The 24,395-nt window shown below is 38.7% G+C and overlaps 1 protein-coding gene across 3 annotated transcripts in view; it reads left to right on the plus strand.

Moving 5' to 3' along the window:
* Positions 1 to 24,395, plus strand: part of SHOC2 (SHOC2 leucine rich repeat scaffold protein) — a 71,913-nt gene that overhangs the window by 3,032 nt on the left and 44,486 nt on the right. The window contains exon 1 of one of the 3 annotated variants that reach the window (XM_085319043.1): positions 23,322 to 23,395. The exons of the other annotated variants lie outside the window; for them this stretch is intronic. The gene's annotated coding sequence lies outside the window, so the exon portion shown is untranslated. Of the gene's footprint in view, positions 1 to 23,321; positions 23,396 to 24,395 lie in introns of those variants that run through there. 3 annotated transcript variants of the gene reach the window in all.

A 24,395-nucleotide genomic window follows, 5' to 3' on the forward strand; every position in this document is an offset into this window, starting at 1 on the left:
AAATGCAAATAACGTGCTATTAAATCTGGGAATTCTCTGACACTAAATTTTGTTTAGTAAAGGCATTTTCGATAAAGCAAAACAATAATTGCTTGGTGAAAGGGGTTTTAATTACCAAAAATGCTTCTACTGTAAACCTCTAGGTAATGGGTGTGCTTTGTACTGAAATTATACACTGTTTATATGTGTGTGTGTGTGTGTGTGTGTGTGTGCATGAGCGCATGCACCTTTATGCTATGTAGTTAATTTTGGCCTGTGAAAAGATCGTTGCAGTTTAAGAAGTACTTAAGCTGTATTGTACTACAAGAGAAATACATTTGAGTACGCAGTCTATCCTATAATTGCAGACGTGCTGATTAGCCTGAGAATATGTTAAGAGGCTGTGAATTGGTGTAGATAAATACCATGATGTGTGGTCAAGGAACTTTTTGTAGCAATCTGGCATGCCTGTATACTTGGGTCTTTTAGTATTGTTCTACTATTAATGCAGACACCTTAAAAAAGAAAAAAGAAAGACTTGAACGTGTGTGTATGTATGTGTATGTGTATATATATATATATATATATATATATATGTGTGTGTGTGTGTGTGTGTGTGTATATATATATATATATATATTGCTTTTTCTTCCCTACAAAAGGGTAGACTGTGTTTTCAAAGTGTATGTACATTAGATCTTAATTTGGACCCCCCTCTTTTACAAAATCCTTTTGCTGGAGAGTGTTCTTTTTTATTTTATTTTTATTTTTGCTACAGGGAAGCATGTAGCTCTGTGTTTGTGTGTCTGTGTTAACATAGTTTAAAGTTTGCTGCTTGTCTGGTAGCAGTGTCAGGGTTTTGCAGCGCAGCTGTGCGAACTGCGCTCCAGCCCGGTGCTTCATCTCGAGAAACCTTTGACTGTGACCAAGTAACGTGGACGTGGCTTGCTCTTACGTTTGCCATGCTAATCTCATGTGTGCTTTGTATCTTTAACTGATTCATATCCTAAGTACAAGCAGGAGACATGACGTGCTCCGAACGGCTGTTTCCACGGAGCCCTGGTGATCCCACAGGTGTTGCGTGTGGCTGGGTGGACCTGGTGCCCTGCTGGCGGTTGTGCGCGTCTTCTGGCTGTCCTTTCCGCTGGCTTCGTGCGGCACTGAAGGGGCTGCACACCAGTGCAAACAGCCTCTCCAGTACCTTCCACATTTGCGTTATAATGGCTGCATAAATATTGCAGCACATCTCAGTTCTTTCTCTCACTACTTTGASTGCTGGGCTTTAAGTTAGTTTCTTTCTGTAGTATAGATCTTGTTTGTGGCTGGCACTGCTTTAGAGAGGGGTTCTGAAGTGCATCTTTATCAAATAGTGAAGCCTGTTTGCCATGAGGTGCAATTTTAACTTATCCACGTTCTAGTCTCCTTACTCCTTTAGCCCACAGGTTGATACAGGCAATTGGAGGAAAAAAATGAAAGCATGAGCATTTTTTGCACCAACTGTTTCTAAACTGACTTTATATTTGGGACTGCAAAGCATGTTTACTCAAGACTTAGTTCTGCCTTTCTTCCTTTTCCAAAACTCCTATAGGTATCTAGGAGAATATTTTATGTGTAAAAAGTGTGGAATATGGTGCCACCGTTGTTCTGGTGCTGAAACTTTCAATGACTTATGACTAACTCTACTAAATGCACTCTGAATTCCCTTTGGAAGTGTAAATACAATGATGTGACTGAAACCGGACACTCTTTTTGACAACTGGCAACAGATTGCCATCACCTTTCTGTCATAAGATTGCTTTTCAAAGTTGTTAAACAGCACAATGACTAACGATACTTACCTGACTCTTCCTGATTAGTAGATGAGAGTGACTATTTTTTATCTGACATGAAACGCCAGATTTAAAAGATCTGAATTCTTTTGATGTAGCTATAACCTTGTTATTGATGCATTATTTGACAAATTTTGGGGTGGGTAAGGTGTTAAGTCGTAAGTTATTTATTTATTTTTTTGCTAATTGGTTATAATCTTAGAGTTCACTCTGTCTTACGTGTTTTACCTTAAGTCATGAAAGCAGCACCGAGAAAAGTATATTAAATCAAATTTATTTTTTCTACCTGATGTTAGTAGATCACCACTCTTTCATGTATTTTCACATTTTGAAGAGGTAGTAATTGTACAGGTTAATGGTATGATGAATGACCCTGTTATTAAAGCTATGAAAACATAATTTTCTGAAACAGTGAGTGATAGTATTTCAAGAAACCATAAATTTACTTCGAACTTAAATGTGGTCATGGACCTCTTAAGCATTTTGCACAGTGCTGCAAACAATATATTACAGTATATTATTAAAATATCAAATTTTTAATACTTATGTATATGTTGTGACAACTTGAGGTGTAGAAGTATTTTTAGTTGCAGACATGGGAACATAAGGTTAAAGAATGTTAAATTAAAGAAAAATCATTACACTTGAGAAACTTCGGATGTAGTATGTTTATACTACATATGTGCATAGATTTTAATTATCCATTAGATATTAATGATAATGTTGGTTGTGGTAGCGCAGCACCCGCGCGCCCCGGGCCTGGGGTGGTACATTGAGAAGCACTTCAGAAGCACTTTAGGACTTTTGTTTAGCTCTATACTTGCAGTGTTTCCATTCTAATGAGAATTAATGTTAATCCTACTAATTGAAGAGGTGATTCTTCAAATCTTACGGTCAGAGAGATCCTTTGGTCTTTAATGTTGTGTTGACTGGAGAGAAAAATTAACACATTTATTTATTTCTCTTAATGATGAAGAGTTACCTTACTGATAACCAAAAAGATCAAGGCCCTTTATTTATTTTTTGACTAGATGCAGCATCAGTCAGAAATCTTTCTCTTTTCCTTTTTCTTGTCTGCACTCAGTCATCTGAATCTTGGCAAATAGCAGATTTTGTTCTCTGTTCTGTTCAGTATAAGGCCTATTTCCTGTGACTGGCAGTAATAACAAGCCATGTAATTGTGGTATGTGAACTGTYCAGTCTTTTGTATAATAAGATTTTTTACTGTTGTGTTTTTTTGATGCTGAAAGTTAGGTTGTAATCTATGTTGTATTAATTTTATGTTGTAAAATTAATCTTGCTTATTGATTATTGTTCTGGAAGGAAATAGTCACGTTGTATCAAAACACTTGGAGTAAAAAAAAATATTTTATTTGTTTAACTGCCTTGGGGGGAAGGAGAAAGAAGCTTACATAGAACAATGTTTTTATCTTAGCCAAGAAAAAGCAATTCAGTATGTTATTGTAATTTAAAGGCTGGTATGGTAAAGCAGTGAAGTTCTTAATAAGTTTGTAAATAATTGGCTGAATCTATAGGTACAGTAACTGCAGGTAACTGAGTAATGTTCAGGTTCTTCACTGAGGTTCAGACATTTTTTTTCCTTTTTGTTACATCTAATCTGGTAAAATACTGAAATTTATTCAATTCTCATTAAAGAAAAAAAAAAATCCTTAACCACAGAAATCCCCTCAAACACCAACCCCTCAGTTGTCCAAGAAAAATAACCGAACAGTCCTCGTGTTCTTCATTCTGTGACCTGTTATATTTCTGAAATTGTAGCTGTGGAGTTTTGTGCTTTTTGGACAGTGCTTTTATTTAACCCCCCTTCCTAACCCCCTGCTCCAGCTTGAGTCAGCTGCTGCAGAGAAGCAGAACTATGCATTCCTTTTCAGTCTAAGGGATGCCCGTACAGAGGATTCTTCTTCAAATTTCCATAAATTTTAAGTTCGGTTTAGAAGCTTTTAGTAACATGGAGTTCACTGAGTGCAGCAGAGATAAGATGACTTCACTGGCAAACTATATGGCTCCTGGAGGCATCAGGTGGCTTAGTACGTAAACAAAAGCCCATAGCAGTCTAAAATAGGTCTTCATAAAAATAAACAGTGCAAAAAGTGACCTCCTTAACAAGGAAGTGAAGGGATACCAGAGGATCCATCTATTAGTCCTGCAAAATGCTGATCATAGCAGAATATGGAAGACCTGTCATGAAAATCTGTTTTGCTCTTGCCTCTGGTGTAGCACTTAGATTACATATATTTATTTACTCTGCTTATTGTAGACAAATGATTGTACAATCAAGAAGTTGAAAAACTATAAAAAAAACTGTAAAATACACATTTTGGAGTGATTTACATGATTTTTCGTATTGAAGGGATAGATAGCTCGAATGAAGCCTAAGTTCAAATGTCCCTATTAGTGTGTTAAATATATAACAATTACTTTTCTAATAGATTCTAAATTCTAATGACTATGCATAATTAGCATTTTTGCAAAACCTAAAGTATTTCTAATCAAAGAGAATTTTACAATATTGGCAGGTTATGTGAATTATATTGAAGTTTATTGATAGCTTATGATTTATTTTTATCCATTAAAAAAAAAGTATTATATACTATGAATTAAGGTAACTGAGAACTTGTGTTTGTGCGGCAACTTTTGTTCTGGTACATCCCTCTAACTCTTGAACTCTTGTACAGTGCTGCTCATTAAAGAAGATTTCAGGCTGTCATATATATATATTTTTCATAGTGGGCTATGTATTTGCTTTTTGGAATATTTAAACAATTGTTTGACAGCTTTCTTGATAAGATATCGTGTATGGCAGGCCAAGCTAGGAAAGAAACAAAAGTTTTAGTATTGTAACTGTGAATAGTAATTCRTATAATAAAAGTAACTACCCGAACTTTTTTCATGACTTCAGCCGTATTTTTTTTTTCTATGTTTTAGGTTATTATTAGTCATTATTTCTCCCCTCTCTTCCTCAGAAGAAGTCTTCAGAGAACTATTGGTAGTTATTTCTTACGTATAAGCTGTATACTATCTTGCCTTTTAAAAATGAGTTTTTGCAATCCACTCTTTCGAGAAGCTCTAAGTGATACCCAAACAGATATCAAGGTTTCAGTTACTCGCTTAACTGTAATATTATATGTTTTATTCTTCTTCTAAATGAAGACTCAGTTTATTGAGCCGATTAGCTGTTGGATGTAAGCCAGAACTTTCCCCTGAAATCAGAATTAATGAATAAACAAATTACACTGGCAAGACTTTTATTCTCAAAGGACAGTGACGGTTAATGCGTGGCAAGGATGTGCTTCGTATTCTGCAGCCCGTGAGCGTGTGCGCGGCCGGTCCTGTTGAAATCAGTGGGGCGAACCTCGAGCGTGGGTCACGCGTTAGCATCGCCTGTCTGCTGGTGTGTCTCTCTCGGAACGTTTCTGAAATGATTCCAGCTTTTCTGTAGCAAGCAGATGGGATGCATACGCCTTCGTTACCAAGCAGTTAACTCTGCTGTATGGCTGAGTTTTCATCACGCTCCAGGTCTCCGACTTGGCTCTTTCGGCATGCCGGCTCCCACTGTTTGTTCTGCTCTCTCTAAGAAGAAATCAGTAGTGTCGTCACATAGGCCTGCCCTCCTGTGGTAATGAAAACCTAAGCGTTTTTCTCAAAAACCAGGCTGTGTAAAAAATAAAAGGGAAAGAGGTGAGAATAAGGAACTACTTCTTCTCTTCTGTAGCAGCCGCTTGCATCTCTCAAGTGGTATGTTTGCTTTTGGCGGTGTTCTGCTTCAGAAGCACTGTAGAAAAACAGAGTCATTTCTAAACTTGCTTTTATGATATCTGCCATCAAAAATATCTTGTAGGCATCAATAGCTTTGAATTAACCTTCTGACCTTTCTTCCTGATAAGTACTGTCCCTTTTGTGTTAAAATAGAGAAGCTAAGGCACAGAAATTCTAGGGAAGATTTTTAAAAGCAGAAATGGGACTTAACTGCTCTGCTTTTGGTGCTGTGAGTCAGTGGGAGGTGAATACCCAGCTCTATCGCGGGCCTTCGAGAGGCGGCCGGCCGGGTGACCTGAGCGACGGCTGCCGGGAGGAAGGAGCAAAGACGGGTTGCAACCCAGAACCCTGCKCTTCTTGCAGACAAGGGAAAGGCAGAGCAAGGCAAATGGGTGCAAAACATTTACTGCTGTGAATTCATTTCAAGAGTTAAAGCCAGGCAGAGTAAAACATAAGGTATTTGGCATGGTACAATATATGGTATGATAACAGGTAGTAAAGCTGCCTGAAAGGATCCTGAAGTAGTAGTGGTATGTATGTAACTTCTTGTTCTTTAATGTGAAAAGGCTTTTTCTTTTTTTCTTCTTCCTATCCTACTTCTTTGTGTTGCAGAATACTTTCTGTCAAGATTGGTTGGCCTCAAATATGACCTGCCTATGTTTCTAAATAATTTCTCTTCATAAACATGTGAATCTGAGAGAATGTATTGATCATCCTTACTAACAATACTAAAAGAGGATTAGTTTAACTTCTTAGTTTCATATTAGTTTCTGAGTTAATGGTGTATGTAAACTGTGGATATACAACTTAGTTTCTTTAGGCAAATGTTTATGCATTATTTGCATCATGCAAAGTTGTATAAKGAGAAATCTGTGTGTCACAACTTCCAGTCCTGTGACTTCCAATTTCTACTAGAACTACATTTATTATTATTACTACTACTACTACTAAAATGTGTTTCAAGAAAGCAGGCAGACTTTAACAGTTTGCATACTGCTACTTCTCTTGCGCCAGCTTGTTGGCTGTCTTTGAGGTATAGTTTCAAGAATATGCAATGTAAAGTGATCAATTTTATACAACTATAATCTGAAAATGTATTTCTAGAGCTACATCTACTGAGTTTTTCCATAACGTTTTATGGTTTTACAATGCCCTTTTTCTTTGTCACTCTTTATCTGTGAAACCTTTCCACAGAAGTGAAAATATACTGCACAAAGCTCTGACAAATAAGAATGCTCCAAAGTAAGTTTCCATAAATTTTTGTTGTAAATGTCTTATTTTTTGGCACACAACTTAATGCAAAGTAAGGCAGTGTGAAGTTAGAGCATGAAAGCTACTTGCCAAAATTGCTTGCTTATATTCCCAGGGTAATACTTGCCTCCATTCATCTTACCCAAGAGTAAGTGTGCACATGCCCTAACTTTCTGTGAGTAACTGATATGGCAGAGCCGTCGACCCTGAAGTAGTTCTGCTTGTGAGCCTCTCCGAAGGTATACTGTTTTTCAGACAAAGCAGGAGGATGTGGAAGGTTTGTGTGTGAGTGGTAATTTTAAAATGCTGCTCGTTGTTATCTAGTGCCTTTTCTAAAAAGAAATCTAATAATGGTTTGAACATTTTGCTTGCTTTTTCTCAGTAACACATCCGTGACTTGCATGGCACGTTTCGAGAGGCTGAGCAAAGGATGCTGCGCTGCAGAGAGTTCTGCCTGGGTTGGGTTGGGCTGGGCTTGTGGAAGCTCATGCACTGAGTTTCAGGTCACTGTCTAAGTGCAGACTGTAAAGTGACTGCCCAAACCTTCGCGTCCCGATAAAGGGCAAGTTTACTTTCTCTCTAAGCAGCTTTCTTGAGCAGTGTGGGTGAGATGGGTGAAGGTCGTGGTTATCTATTTTAAATAAAATTTCTGTATGAAGTCTGTGTGATGTAAATTGTTTTATGAACTAATGGAGGGACAAATTGACTGGTTAAAAAGCTTACCTTTTTGCAGATTGTACTGTGGCTCTTCCAGAGGTACTGCAGGTGCGTGTGTATATTCATTCGGTACAAATGCGTGCCACTGTTCACTAACCAAAAGTAAATAGTCAGAACTTGATTAGTGCTGGAAATGTTCCTTTAGGGTCCATTTTTGATCACTTACTTATAAGGTGGCTACTCAGTATGAAGTATACATTCATCAGTTATAAAGATGACAATTCCAGATTTCCAAAATTTAGAATTTGGCTGGATTCTGATTTTCCTTGCTTGCAACTTACTGATTACTAGCTAGTGAGCAGTATAAATCCTGTTACTGATCAGATCCTGGGGGGCTGGTTTTACAGTCCAATTTTTTCATCTAATGTGACCATGGGCACTTTAAATCTGAGAGTACTGTTTGGTTTTGCTTATTATTAATATAAAGCTTCTAGCACTGCCTAGAATTTGCAGCATAATGTAGATAAAATATCCAGACTTTACAAATAGTGACAACTTGAAATGAGTTTTTCTGATGTGAAAGTTGAAACATGAACACAGAGCAGACTAATCAGCCAGCATGATGAATTTTCTTTTAAATCACACTTTTCATTTGCCTGTAAAGCTTCCTCTTCTATGTGAGGTGTTGGAAGCATTTTTCTGAGATGCTATTATTCCTGTAATTCCTGTGGTTATTCCATAACCTTTTTTTTTTAAAAAAAAAAAAAAAAGCTTATTTCGCACAATGGTTTGCAAAATTTGCTACATTCTTTGCTGATCACTCACAGTTTTCTTTTGATATTTCTAATGTTATGTAGYGTTTCTTGAAGAAATAGTGTGCATTTTATGCAAGTCTTCTAATATATGAAACAATATGTGGAAATAATAACTAGCAAATTGAGAACTGACACTAATATAGGCAAGGAAGAGATTTTAACTGGAATAGATGGTATTTTTTTCAACTTGCTTTGGCTTTGTTGTTTTCTTATTTATTTTTCTAAAGTAAAACTTTAAAACTTCAGCATGCTTATTGTAGTAGTCTTGCTCTCTGGAAATGCCTGAAGTTTTGCCCTGTGTTTTCAAAATTTTTTGAGCTTGATACATCCTTTAAGTTGAGCAATTTTGCTGATTTGATGTTTGAAAAACTACTTACAAGCAAAATCCAAATAATGCAGGTTGATTTGGGGATACGGTCAGAGTTTCTACTTCTCATTAGTGTTAACGCTACTTTTCCTAAGGAGATATTTTATTTATTAGATCCCTAATAGTTAAATTCCAGTTAAAACACAGATTTTAGTGTCAAAAAAAAAAAAAAAATCACCCAGCCAAGTATGATTTCATTTTATTGCAGCAGTCTCAAACTTTAGTATTTTTGTTGAGCTAACTATGGTGAAGAGCTAGTCTTCCTAATCAAGTTTGTTTAGTGAAAAGATATAAGTGTCTTCTATTTGCTTAATAAATCCAGGGACATGTGCAAGTTTGAATTTTTTTTGAAAGATGACAGGAAAGTACTACGTCATGGAATAGTAAAATTTTCTCATTTTATTTTAGCATTACAGTAAATAATAATTTTGTTGAAAGTAACCCTTTTTCACTGTTGATTCAGTGTAGCTTTTTTCTGGGAGTTGTTTCTCTAGTTCAGCATCTCCATTTAGGAACTATTTGTTGATGTATGAATCCAGGTCCCCAAAAGAGTGATCAAATGCAATTAGTATTTGCAGTTATTTTTTATTCCAGTGGGGAAGCCCAAATAGGTGCAACTTGTAGATCTCTCTTTCTTGTCCTAGCAGTCTGTACTAGTTGCAGTTTTATAGCAAACTGGATTGTATTGGTGTTGGAACTGGTTGCCGATAGTTGATAACTGCAATCCAAATTCAGGGAAAGATCAAAATTTAATTAAGCTATACTCTTTTCTTTTTTTATACATACTGATTTTCTTGTTGATGATCTAATGTAGGATAGAAAATGAAATGGATGCTTTTTCTATTTTCTGATTTCTTCCAGTCGTTGAGAATACTGCATTCATAGTGCCATCTCCAGACATCCAAGGTCTGATGTAGTATGAACTCTGTCAGTTTTTTTTGCTTAAACAAACAAAACTTCAGACCTTTTAAGCATAATTTTAAAACTGCTAGTTTTTCAGTTTCACTTCTGCTGAAGTTATTTTATGGATATCTTTCATTTCTTCATCTTGCTCTCATTCGTCTTGAAAAATGTCACCTAATAAATGGTGAAAGCAAGTTCTGCTGCATTTTAGAGGTTTTGATTTCAGTGTTTTAAATTCAAGCCTGTGCTTCTCTTTTAGCCACTTAGTGTATTTTATATGCAAGCATGAATATCATGTTCTAGTGCACAGAACAGAATAGCTCAGTGGCCTCCACAGATCAAAACTGGCCTTCAGGATACAAATAATCTCCTTCGTTTTTCTGAAGGAGAGGTGGCAGGGTTATTTGGGCAACAAATACTTCACAGGCACTGAACTTTTCCTTAGATATTTCTTTATAGCTTCATCCAGGTTACTGCATGTATTAGTACCACGGTCAAAGGATGGGAGGGCTGGGGTGTCTTCTAGCAGCTTCCTGCAGAATTATGGTGTGATTATGAATATAAGAGAGGAAGTGGACCCACAAAATCATCTCATTAAGATATTGCAGTCTTCTGGAGAGAGATTAAGAGCTCTTGAATTACAAGTTTATTAATAAACACTAGAAAGTAGGAAAGTGATGTATTTCTACTGTAAAAAAGATCAAGCATGCTGGATGCAACCTGCAGTAATGAGCCTGGTGATGGTAGGGATCTTCTGGCCTGGATTTAGTGGTAACATTATTTGCTCTGGAAAGTAAACTAGAGGTTGTGAGAGAAGAAAGCTGTGAAAAAAATGTCATTTGAGCATATCTTGTATGAGGAATCATTTGAGTAGTGAGAGGACAACACAAAAATTGTCAAATAATAGAGGATGTGATGGAAAAGTTTCTCCCAACCTACACTTCCAGCTGTCAGTCGCTACTACCACAGATAAACTTTAGCCTTGACAAGCGAGAATGCTTAGTTTAAAATTTATTTGTATACTTCATGTCTGAATTTTATCCCCATAGGATAYTGGTTTAATATAAGCTGATTTTATATATATATCTTCATTTTTTAATTTAAAGCAAATGTTTATAGCACTTAATTATATTTTAATGCTAAGCTAAGGCTAACAATTGTCAGAGCAGTTATGTTACTCACTGCCTCTGTAAGAATGACAGCAGCTTTTGGTCTGGTAGGAATTTATGTGATGCAGATGGGTGATACTCAGCTCTCTGGACTGTAGCCACTTCTCTACCGTCTGTTTGAAGAATTATTATTGGAGAATGGAAGAAGAGGAGAAAAGAGGAATGATCGGGTAGAGAAGCTGCCATGAGTTGCAAGCTTATGCCCAAAGATTGGGGAGCTGGAGGGGAAGGTTTCATGGGACACAAGCCAGTCCTTCAGTCCCATGGGGGAATAAAAAGCTTGACATGATTTGACTGTTTCATGTCTTGCAGCAAAGAGAGGGATTAGSAAAGGTCTGGAGCAGGGTGGAGATACACAGCAGTGTTGTCTTGCACCTCGCTGCAGAGGGAGTTTATGCTGTGGAGGTGGCCTTGGCCTCTTCTGGGGCAGGGGATGTCCTGAGGAAAGACGCACACCRTGCCTGGCCTCTGGGCTTTGCTCTCCTACCCGCTGCCCAGGTCTTCTCTGCTGCTGTTGTCCGCTTACCTGTCTTCCACCGCGCTCTGTTGGTTACTCCTGTGGCTTGTCTTGTCCGTAGCTCCTTGCAGTTTGCACTGAGCGCTCCTGCCTTCGCTTTTGAACCACAGYAAGTTCTGCCTGACCRTGAGGGGGAATTTCTTCCCTGTGAGAGTGACGGAGCACTGGCACAGGTTGCCCAGGGAGGTTGTGGAGTCTCCTTCTCTGGAGATCTTCAAGGCCTGCCTGGATGCAACCCTGTCTAACATGCTGAGCAGGGAGGTTGGACTAGGTGATCTCCAGAGGTCCCTTCCAACCTTACTGATTCTGTGATTCAGGGGGATGGTGGTGGTTGCAGCCACCATCCCATGCTCTCTTTTTTGGTGTTGTTTTCCTAGGAAGTGTAATTTCCTTCCCTTCCCCCCCCCCCCCCCCCCCCAAGTTTTATGACTCTCTCCAATGCTTTTAGTTTCTTCTTTTTCCTTCTGTTCAGGAGCTCTTTTCTTCCTTCCTCAGATAGTCTCCCTGTATCCTCCTAGTGCCCTTACGTAGTTACAGGGCCTGATTTTGAACATACTGTTCTGGAGAATATTGTCATAGTGAAAACTGTTCAGTCCCTCGGGTAGGTTCGTGAGYGTGTATACCGTTTCTGAATGCTCTCTGCACATATCGCCTACTTCTCTGGATTACACTTGTTCTGAGAAGGGCTAATTCTCTTTTAATCTGKCTTGCTTCAGCCCCGTTCCTACTAGCACGAACGCCACGCGGGTGGTTGAAATGCTCATCTCGGGCTGCCGCGCGGCGCGTCGAAGCGGCGGTCCGCTGGCGGGGCGCCGGGCGGGGAGCCGTGCCGCGGGCGCGGGGGGCTCGCGGCGGGGAGCGCGTGGGGGCGATGCGAAAGCGGTGAATCCCGTTCTCGGCTTGCTCGGTCCCTCTAGCCCGTCTCTTTGATACGGGCGGCTATTGCGCGGCGCGAGGGTCTGGAGACGAGCGCCTCTGAGGAGGCGCTGGCTCGTGTTACGCTGAACCGAGAAAACGTGGTGCGCTGGGGCGCGTTTTGTGCCGCTAGCTAGTCTCTCAGACCCAAATACATCTGCTTTTTGAAYGGGTGTCAGTCAATCTTGCGTCCTCTGTCTTTTGACTTAATTACTGTTGAAAATGTGCTGAGCTAGTGTAAAGGTTGCATTTTTCTGTGTTAGTCATTTGTTTTATTATGACTTTTAAGTACTCATGAACAGCTCAGATGATTCTTTGCTGAGTTACTTAAACATTTGCAAATGACATCTGTTTTTTGTCTAATATGAAGGGCAGCAAGGTGCAAGAAGATGTTATTCGTTCCAAATATGCACACAGTAAAATTTTCCTGTTCTTATTTGCCAAAATAGTGGTATGAACTTCCATGTTGCTCTGAGCTATCCTTCTTTCTTTACCAGTTTTTCAGATTTCCATTCTCTTATTTAAGTTACAAGAAAGTGCTGAGGTAAAAAGCTCATTACTGTAGGACAGTTGTACAGTATTGTTCAATGAACTTTCTGCCTGACTTTTTTTTTTCCGTGACTTTTTTTCTCGATAAAACAGCTAAGATTTTTCCGGTCTTAGGTTGTTGCTACTATATTCTCTTACAATGCACAAACCTTTAAAGCATGCTGAAGAGTGTATCATGCAGTTGGTTTTTGGCAAGCAGAAATCATGTGTTTTTCACTATTTCTAGTAAAAATGTCATTGAAGACATTTGTTTTTAAAAAAAATCCCTCATCTGAACAGATTTTGAAGAATCTGTTTGGAAAGGATCAGTCTTTTTTTTTTTTTCCTCCTTTGAAAGAAAACATCTTGTTCCTGTGAAGATACCCAGTTTATCATACATTTTCCAAATTTGTTACTGTGTGTGAAATAATCTTTTAATCAAGCTCCTAGTTATGAGCAGAATATTGTTCACGCTTCTGTTAGCTTGTTAATTTGCAGTCATTTTTTACTTTGAAGTGTTTTGGTGTGCATTGCTATATTTCAAATAACTCTTCTTGTTCAGCTGTAGGATCAGCAATGCAAAAATAAGAATGTAAATCTTGTAAAAACTGTTTTAAAATATATTTTTCATATTTAGAAAGATTAGTAGTTTAGGCTGAAAATTTGACCTCTTTTAGACTTCTGTAAACTTTTAGCTAATGTTTGAAAGGAGTGCTCTACAAGATTTTTTTTTCTTTTTTTTAACAAGCTAATACAGAAATGCAAAGATGCATAAAGTAAATATAAGGTGACCTAAGATTTCCTCCTTTCACTGAGTGACCCTAACTTAATTTGCATTTAGTCAGTAAAATCACGCCTGCATGTTGCTTCTTTGGAGTGGCTGGGGTGCAGGAAGTTCAAAATCTATCTTGTTTCCTTATCCCGTAAGTTACATCTTGTTCTGTTTCTGAAAGTGCTTGTGGAAATAGAGTCCCTATTTAATATTCCCCCCTCTAGGACGGTGAATGTCATCTTTAGCCATATGAACATCCATATCTCTCTCTCTCTCTCTCTCTCTCTCTCTCTCTTTTTTTTTTCTTTTTTAAATAAAGCACATCATGACTGGTCTCGTGTCTTACTGCAACTCCTTAGCATGTGGTGATGTTTGTCTAAAGAAGCGAAGGTTTCAGACTGGACCTTAAAGGGTTTTGTGGCTAAGGCTCTTCTGTAGCAGGAATGAGCATGGGGAGTGTTGATTGCAGATCTGYACTTCACGTAGTTCTTCATGGAAAGGTGAACAGGGTTCTCTTCTGTGTTTATTTTGATTTTTATCCTCTGTACTGGGGAAGAAATCTATGCAAGCCTCGCTGGAATCCCTAAGAGCATGAATGAACTTGCAGGAAATTCAGATGTTGTCGTTCTTACTTTTTAGTGCTAAAGCTTTAGACATTGATTGGAAAAAAAACCCCCAAACCATGTCCAAAACAGTATCTCTACCTTATCTGGATCTCAGGAGTTAAAATAAACAAATAAATAAATAATAAGTTTGTCATATGAAGCAGTCAAAATTAGACAAGCTTGAATAAGATTGCCTCTRGTGCTTTGTGTGACCCACACTTTTCAGAATGTGTCTTTATTAAATTAACTACTTCATACTTATGTCTTCTCCTTAGAACCTCTACTTCATTTWGCCTGCAGAAGGAATGGTGCTCATTGAATGTACACTGTCTCAATATTTTTATATCTGTGATATTATTTGGACTTCTTACCAACTCTCTCTCGTCCGCCACCTGTGCCCTTCAGCCTCCTGTCCCCATTCTTYTCTCAGCTCCTGCCTGCTGCTTCCTTTCCGGGGTTTCTCACCTTGCTGTGCTCCAGACAGGCTGCTGGCTGTTTTCTCCTCTGTTTGGCCGTGGTGAGCCCAGGCAGAGGGTGGAGGAGTGTAGGAGAGAGTTTCTCAGCCAGGTAGGAAAGGCCTGCTCAGGCGCTGCGCGTTTGACTCGCTCTGCAGGAATGCCTTGTGYCAAAAGAAGGGGTGAAACAGGCTCAGGCTTTATGTTCTGAGTTGTTAGACTAAGAGTTCTTTACCGAGCACCTATAAATTACAGGGCTTTTTCAGAGGTTTTAAAGTGGCCAGAAGTGAGTATCTGGTGAAATTCACCATGACATCAGCCCAACTTCTTCATAGACTTCAGGTCCCTAATTCGAAACAAAACGATGACATAGCTTTTTATGAAATCAGCATTAAGAATTACCTTCAGCATGAACAAAGCAACATACTTCTACCATCTCTCAGTCTCATAAGCAGTCAAACCTTTTAAATCCAGTTCTTGTCTTGCCTCCTCTCGCTCCTCGCAGCCCCCAACCCCAAGCGTTGGCAGCCAGCTGCAGGTGAGTATCAGACTTGAACTTTTTCAGACTTTGCTTCTCAACAGGATTAAAGAAGCTTTTACCATGGATAGCACTGGTTGAATATAGCTAGGTACAGTGCCTGAATCACCTGTAATACAAATCTATTTGCTTAAATATTATTTCACTGCTTTATGTCATTATGTTTAAATCTGTTTTGCTTTTGGGAGAAAACATTTGAAAGCTTTGAAAAAAGGCTTGGGGGCAATTTTACTCTGCGTCACCTTATCGCGGTGTATCATGAGCCCACGTTTCTACGGTGCCGTTAATTTACAGTGTTCCCAAAGGCATTTCTAAGTTGCATTTGCTTCTCAGGCTGTGTTCAAGTATGTTTTCCAGCAGTGCTGCAGGACAGCCGTCCTTTCAGTGGAACATGGAGCCATGTGTAGCAGCGTAGCTCAAGCGGGTAAGGACAGGAAGTGTATGACACAACATCCAATTGAAACTACAGGGAGAATTTGGGTAGGCAGAATGCAGCTGACCGCAGAAATATATGTAACAGTTAATGATTAGAGTTTGGCTGGAGTGGACAAAGGTACTGCAGGAAAAATATTTCTCTTTGGCAATTTATAGCTACCATACTACTGCTTGCATCTGAATAAGGGAGGGTGGTCCATAAGGAAGAGTGGTCCATCGCATCATGTTTTGGCAAATGTTTGCTGAGCAAAAAGAGAGTGGWGTGTTATAATTTACATCAGATTATCTGAATTATGACAGTTTCCTTGTATTCTTATTCTATGCCTGTGTATTAACTTGGTCTGARTTGGTTTGATTTCAGCAGGTATAATATATTTATCTGAAATGATCAGATTGCAAAAATAAACCAAAAAAACTCTACCAAAAAGTTAGTTAGGCAGTAATGGGGCAAGTCTGTATATTTTTTAAAAATTAAATTTTGTTTAGAATATTCTAAATTTTCTAAGTTTTGGTTTCCTGTAGCCCTTAATGTTTAAGTATATGATGTAAACTCATGAAAAATTTGACATCCTTAAGAAAATGCCCCTARCTGATCACTGTGCTTTTTTTAAATGCTTTTTTTTCCTTTTAATTTAATTGTAATGAAGCTAAAATGTATATTTCGACTGGAAAATTTGAACGTTWTTATGGCTGTTACGTTTTCTCTGTGAAGAATGCTAACCTTTTCTAGGAGAGGTTTGTTTTCTCAGAAAGATTAGATGCATAAYGTGTTAATGACTACTGAAAGAAAATAGATTTATAATTGGAAACTTCTAAATAAGTGTGTATTTTGGGGGCTTTATCAACCATTTATGTCTTTCTAACATACCTAGATTGATTGCAAAGTAAATCCTATTGTGTGTGTCCTCAATGTGTTAATCATTTAAACTAGCTGTTTAGTGAAATGACTAAATCCAAGCTTTTGTCTTCCAAACTGAAGGTACAGAACAACAAATAATCTTAGCTAGAAAAAAATTTAACAGGAGTCAGATATTGTGCACTGACAAGCTGCTGTATATTGTGGTATGCGTTCTTCACATCATATATTCTAGCAAATACTCCTCCTTTTCTTGTTGGCCAGACTTCYGTTAGAAGCATGTTCTAAGTTGATTTTCAGACAGGCTATTTTCTTAGCAGAGTGACCCTCTGCAAAGAGATCTTGTGACTTACACAGTCATTAATTATGGTCAGAAAATTCAAGGGACTGAAAGTCATCTGGTGCTGAACTTTGTGAAATGGGTCAAAATTATTACATAAAAGCATTTTGAAGATGACAAGAAAACTTAGTGGATCAAATTTAGAGACAAAGAAATAAGGAGAAATACTTAAAAAATATTCCTGATTTTTTTTTCTAGGTAGTTTTGTGTGGATGCTACCTTAGATGTTAATAGAGCAATGCTTTATTTAGCTGAATTGAGATTTAGCATGCAGTTAGTTCCTATTTCTGTAGGATCAACATACCAAAGTAGTTGGTAAATATATTGCCCCGTTGTTGCTTTGTGTGTTTACTTTCTCTCCAACCCTTCATTCTTTCTTTGTCTCCTGTTTGATTGGTTTTGTTTTGTTTTGATATATTGTTTTTAATTGTTGAGAGGAAATGATGATCAAAAGAAAAATATTTGATGTTGGCTTAAAATCTTGCATCATCACCTCTRCAGGGAGGCCAATGACATTTTATATCAAGCTGTAACAAAGTGGGGGTGGTGGGTTTGCTGCCTTGTTCAAGGAAATTGTCAGGACRCCTAAATAGTAGTTCTGGGTGTTGRRGGAGGCTAATGGTGACATTTCTTTTACTGTGGGAAGAAGTAAGCTTTTGCTGCGGCAAGGTGATTGTTGATCAAAGGAGAATAACAGTAGGCTGTCCCACTTGTTTCTGCGGAAGATAATTTACTGCTGTTGATGCACTCTTTGTATATTAATAAAAATGAGATAACATACAGATTAAGGAGGTGCTATTTTTTTTTGTTGTTCTTAAATGTGTGTCAGGCCTTGTCTCCACTAATGTAATTTGTACCTGTTTCGTTCTTGGACTTTCCTAAATCAAGTTGTCTGTTTTGGCTAACTTATTTTCTAACATATCTAGTTGTTCGGACCTGTACTAAGACAGGAAAATTTGTCTAGCAAGTTAAGATTTTTGAATTTCATGTATTATGCAGGATTACATTGCCTGCTGGTACTGCAAGTTTCCATGGAAACRAAGACATGCAGCCCAGCAGGTACCTGCTGAGGGACCACACATGCAGGAACTCCCCTTTCACATTGTAAACCAAGCTGCCTCGGGGAGTTAGCAGAATCCTTACTGATTGCTCTTAGAGCCTGTTTCTACAAAAGCATGAAATAACGTTTTATTATTTGAGCAACAAATAATGTTCTTCTATTTAAAAAAAAAGGAAAAAAGCCAAAATGCTTTGTAAAATAGTATTGGAGCATGTATAAAATGAATTATGGATCATGTTCTGTATATGCAACTTTTGTACTTCAGGGTCAGTCAGGGTTATACTATGCTAGATGAGTTTATTGGGGCACAAAAGATTGCTTATACCCCATAAGGACTCAGAGCATAGGTGATTTTCTATTTACTAGTGTGTAAAGTTTTTGTCATGACAGATTTGGACTTTGGTATGTGACATGGCATACAGTGCAGTCGAGGACTTCCTGCAAGGGCAAATCTGATGATCAGTGAATGAAAAGACAAATTCTGAAGTTTAGCTATTGACAGCAACATCTGTGTGCCTGTATACGAGCTGCGTAATTGAATGGTTTTGTAGGAAYCTGGAAGACGACGTACAGGATGATATGCCTGACTTTTGAAGTACAAAGTGATAACCTAGAAACACCTCTTGAAATTGATCTGCACATTTATAGTAATTTCAGGTTTAATTGCACATACATTTGTAATTATGTATTCACAGTTAGATTTGTCTACAGATTTAAGAAACTACAAGACCATATGCAAGCCTTAAAATGGTACGTTTGTCAGTGTGCTCTTTCTAATGTTTGTCCAGTGCTTCCTTCTGCCTCCAGGTTTTGCTTTAATGCAAGGTCAGGTTGTGCTTGGCTATTCTGCATCCCTGGGAGTAGCAGGAGGCCGGGAATAGTCTTGGCTGCAGTCCTTTAGCAGATGAAGATATCTGAAAGGGCTTAGTGGGCCGCCATGGTCCATGCCTACTCTCTTCCCCAGCTCCACAGCCTCAAGCTGGATGTGCAGGCTGCCCCCTCTGTGCGAGGGGGCTGTGAGCGAGTGCGGCCGCAGGTGGGTATCCTGAAATCAGACAGGGAGGTTTAACAGTCTGTCTTCTCTAGTGAACAAACCAACCGTTGCGGTTGGTGCTGAAAACCATAGCAGTATTGTGCTGCTGCCATTGACAGTCCTCTACCCTGAAATAAAGGATTTTTCTTTCCAAAGAAGAAAAAGAATGTGGCTGGCTGGCATATTTCAGGAGCACTACATTTATCAACGTAGATGAGGCTACTTTTTTGATGTATGGCTGTGTGATGGCTAGTTTTTCTCATGCTGTTTCCATAACTTCTCAATGAGGTTTTGTGTTTAAAGGAGTAATGCAACCACTCGGTGACTGATTCAGCAGTTTATTGCCAGCTGGGCTCATGGTAGCTGTAGCAGCAGAAACTCAAATGCACTTACGCAGATGAAAACTCTGTACGTCAGATGTTTGAAGCTGGTAAATGGTGGGAGAGAATTTGCTTTGTTTGCAAGTGAGTAGTTGACTTAAGCTTTTGGGGTTTTGAAATGAAAGTAGTGACAATCTTTTTTTTTTTTTTTTTTTTTTGCATGTGTGGTATTGAGAATGGAAAGTCTTTGTAGCCACTTCGGCTAAGCTTGAAATTTCATCCATTGCTTATTGATATGTTCAAGTTTGTGGTGTAGTGGGATATTTTTAATATATCCCACACTATACCATGTAAACGCTAAATACTTCTAAGAAGGTATTTTTTTAATCTGCTATTTGTTTGTGAACAAGGGTTGCTGAAATTACTAGAGAGCGTTTGAACTCTGCCTTGTTATTAAAAGCCATTTATGTCTGACTAATTAGATTATACTAGATCAGAATTGCCATCTCAGAACACTGTTTTTTCCCTTATATAGTGGAATTGTTTGCTTACTCTGGAGTGTCAAGTGTGAGCTGATTTCTTATAGTTTCCTTTGACATGTGTGATATTCTGAATGATCCTCTTCTATTATTAAGTTTGAAGAGTCCAAGCCATGGTGTGTGYGCCATTGCGTTAGGTTTAGTATAAAAATAGAGCAAAGAGAAAAGTCATTCCTATTCCGTGATACAAAATTACACATGTAATAAATGATTCCTCTTTTCTGTGCTGATTTATAGGCTTGCTGCTACATTATAGAAGAAGTCCTATTTTGTTTGAGTTTATTGTATTGAACTTTAGTGAAAATGGTGCTTAAATTTGGACTATTCTGAACATATAAAATATTTGTGTTTGAAAGTGTTTCTTCCGTCTAGTAAAACGTACAACAGGAGCCAGGCAATGTTGAAGGAGAGCTGTAAAGAGTCTGTCTGCAAGATGCTGCACCATGGTGATTTTCCTTTTGCAGTGGGGACTGCTGAGAAAGAGGGGATATTTAAGCAGTGGAGGAACATTTTTAGGTAACTAAATATCTCTTAATTGAATGGTCAACTTCTTCTCCAAGGCCTCTGTATCAATTTCCGCCCCTCACTGCCCCGCGCWCAGCTTTCGTAATGAATGAATGAAACCTGTTGAAGCTCTACAAAGCCTAAGAAGTTACCAACTAGTCTGTCCTGAATTGTGAGACAAAATTGTGCCTTTAAATACTGTGTTGAAAGTGGATAACACTTTTTATTCACATAAAACCATGTTTAAAATATGTATTTGGGGGAAAGTCTTTATTGAGCTGTGAGGTAATACTGGTGGTGATTTTTGTTGTAAAATTACTTTATCACAGTTAGTAGGAGACAGTTAAGTCTTTCACAGCCTCCTTTGCATTGCAGTGGGCTGAAATCCTTTCTCTCAGGGCTCATACTGTATTAGATGGTGACCAGGAAACATGAGTATTTACATTACCAAGATGCAGGTGATTAGTTTAATATTATTCCTAGAATTGCAGACATTATTGTTCCTACTTTATCCATTTTTTATGAAGTAATTACTACATAGATATTTTGAGTTACACTGCTCAGAGTAAGAGCAATCTCTTTTCAATTACCCATACATATTAAAATAATGAGCAAAAATATGCAAGATTGATGTGTTCTTTTTCGAGCAGCTAAAGAAGTGGTACAACTTAGTTTGAAGTTGTGTTGTTTCTAAAGTTTCCTCAGTTACAATCGACAAACAAGTGAATCTGAGTTATAGTCACTGACTGTAAGAATGAGTGAGTCAAAACCCTGATGCTGGTTATTTATAGCTGTTTAAAAATTTTACTTAAAAAATACTTGGAACAGGAGAGATTTTTTTTTCCTTAACTTTTCTAAGACTCTTATTTTCCTTTATATACTGCACCAAGCCAGAATCATATTCAGTTTTCCAAGTTCTCCAGCACATAATAGTTAAAATGTTTTTRTGTCAATTAATATCGACAGGAAGTCAGTTTGAACAGCATTGGAAAATGGAAGTGGTTGGCAGAACTGGCTAATTTCACTGAGTTTCCTTTTGCTAAAAATAACGCTAAAAGAAGCTCTCCTTTTGAGATACAATGAGTGCTTGTTTCAGTAAAGTTTAGAATTGATGGTGACTCTTGTCCTTTWATCAAAAGGGCTTGAAAAATATGAATAACCTTTTGAAAAATATCTAGTTTCCTCTGTAGTATTTGCAATTAAGCTCACATCCTCCAGAAGTTTATGTACATGTATGTGAGTAACTCCATTAGCTTGAATGATCTGTCATGGAAGTGAAAGTTCTCTTGAAATATGAAGTATATTCTCATTTATCTTGTATCTAAATATGCTAAAATAATTTCAGACAGTTCCAATGCCAAGTGCTACAAGTTATGAAATAGTAGCAATTAAATTAATTTCTTGTACTTATTTAGCTCCGTTTGTGCCTCTGCAGTGTGGCACAAGAGCATCGCTCTGTGCTTGCGGGAATGCCGGGAGCAGTCGTTCCACAGACTGGGCCAATTTTGGGCATCAGTCAGCGATATTTGGTTAGGAAGAGCTGCGGCTCGTCCGTCTCTTACCTGCTGTGGAAGCTGGTGTGTGGCGCCTGAGAGGGCTGCGGGCAGAGGAAGGGCTGTCCCCTGCTCCCCGTGGCCCCTGCGGTGCCCTGCTCCCCTCCTGGTGGGACCCCCCCAAGCCGCGGGGGAAGGAGAGGCCCAGCAGCGTGGGCGGTGATGGGGATGGTGCTAACGCTGCCTTACGGCCGAGGCGCCTGCCGCTTTGYGGAGTAACCGGGTGAAACCCGGGTGCTGGCGCAGAGCGGCGCTGGGCTTTGCCGCGGGGCCGGCGGCGAGCTGGGGTCTCGGCTGGCACCTCGGAGTGGAGGGATGCACGTGTGCTTAGCTGTTACCTTTTTGTCGTTCTCAACAGGGTACGTGTTTTGAATAGCTACTGCGCTTAGCTCCGATTTCTCGGTGTTAGAAAACTGTGGCTGCCTGTCGTTGCGTGTGAGTTGCCTCCTCCCTAGTATCTCTAACTTTGGAGAAGAGTGTAAGTGTCTAGTAGTGACCCTTCATATCGCTCTGATTTGTGCCAGGAATTTTCTTTGTGTTTCAGATGATATTTAAACTTTTTTTTTTTAATCCTTTTATATAGGCAGAATTATATTCCAGGAAGGAACAAAAATATAAATGTTCATCTGACATATTTTAATGGGGGAGGGCTTCCCACCCCCTTTTTAGGTACTGGTACATGTAATTGCTAAGACACTGAAATGTGCGAAGATTATCTGAAATATTTGCATTACTGAGCTCCTTTCACCAGTACTAATCTCCAGCTGTCTTCCCTTTCTGAGTCTCTTTCAAAATCTATGTCTGCTGTAGTGCATATAAGAAATTCGCCAAATCTCTTCTGGTAGGTCTTAAATTTGATTAAAATGAAAGCTCGTGAGAGCAGCGACTACTTGACTTCCCCCCCCCCCCCACTTTAGGTGTTGGATTTGTAATAGTAGCTGTTTGGCACTGCTGCATTACTACAGTTTGCTCTGTGTATCAGAATTGAGAAACTGCATGYGTTAGTACTCAGTTGTATTTGTGGCACCTTCTAAAGGCAGTGAAGCCAAGCTGGCAGTCAGTGGAGGTTCTTACCCTTTAGTCAGGTGCTATCCTCCTGCGTTTTTGCATTTCAGGATAATTACTTTTCCTGTTGCTGGAGTTTTGCAAGTATATGGATYATACAGTGATGAAAACGTGTTTTAAAATACAGTGCAAAGAGGTTGGTAATCTTGGGAATAGCAGGGGTTGGTGGATGGTGTGAAAGCTGGATGGAAATCTAAAGCACGCAACAGGAAACTGGCTTGTGCTTCTTCGGAGAACTCTGCATTGGAGAAGATTTCAAAGTTAAAAGCTGTTTATGCTGGATTAGCAAACTGCTATTGTCCTTTACAGCCAAATCCTTTGAAACACTGTAACTGGAGGCAGTGGGGTTATTTGATATTATGGGTTTTGTAGCATGCACTTTGCGATACTGTAGTAGCAGTAATGAATCTGAGCAAGGGCTGGAAGTTACCTCCTGGGGTGTTCTCTTTTGAGCTTTGTTACTGAGCAGCTCGAAATGCAGCTGAGGTGAAGTGGCTTGCCTTTCTTACTCTATCCCTAAACAGATTTTTCTTAGGTTTGTTTTTTAAATGGATGAATATACTGAGTGAAGTGTGCACCCATGAGCTTTCTGAGCACGTGTGCGTACTTSAAGGTAAGCATAGACAGGTAACTGTGCAATTAAGAGTACAGGTATTTGAGCTTTGTATCTYCTGTTCTTACTGGTGGCTTACTTAAGTATACAAAACATTATTTCTCTGATTTTGGCTGGGAGCTTTATGAACTGATGTGAAAGGTGGARTGTCAGAAGAAGGACAGAGTTCCTGTGGTGGTTTTAAGAGGATTTTTACATAGCTCTTGTCCAGGTGCTTTTCTTAAATGTAAATAAAATTTTCATCGTCATTGAATAGTGCATAACAGAGGTAAATTGATTTTTTTTTTTTTAGGCTAAAGCACAAATTTACTGTTGCCACTGACTCTTTATTTTCTTTCATGAAAATGCATTCACAAACCTCTTCAGAGTATTCTGAATCTTGAAGTTCTTGCGTGTTTCATGGGTTTTGAATTGAAACAGGAATCAAAACTGATTTTGTGATGCCTGATGATTTTTTTTTTAAGAGTGTAGAAAGGACTCTGTAGGTTTTAGCCCATCCCTTCAGTAATTAGTGTGCATGATATTACTTGGAGAAAGACCCAAGATACTGTTTGCTTTTGAGATGTGCTATATCCTACTCTCAAGAGAAATTCCTTCCTAATTTTGCTTGTCTTGAAGCATAATGTATTATATTCATTTTYAGCTTTCAGCTGACTTTTTGATAGGATTATTCCAAAATGGACTACTTCAAATTTTAAAAATTCTTYATGTTTACACCTTCAAAGTATACAAAACTGCTGATCACTGGCAGCATTCTGCTTCATATTAAAGATAGAGAGCTGTGATTCAGACTAGGTCAGAAGAGAGATCTTGAAGTGGTGTGTTCATATTACRGTACCATGTATTACGTTACTGTAGATTGAATTGAGGACCTTTGGTGCCAAAAGAATGAGGCTGTACAAGTCTGCTTGAAGAGACAGGCACTTAAAACTGTAGCAGATCCCTAATGACTGATGAGGCATGGAGAGGAGAGAGAATATTTATGTTGATGCCCAGGATG

This window comes from Rhea americana, unplaced genomic scaffold, assembly GCF_003343005.1.
Source record: "Rhea americana isolate MKP2758 unplaced genomic scaffold, rheAme1 scaffold_57, whole genome shotgun sequence".
NCBI classification, from domain to species: Eukaryota; Metazoa; Chordata; class Aves; order Rheiformes; family Rheidae; genus Rhea; species Rhea americana.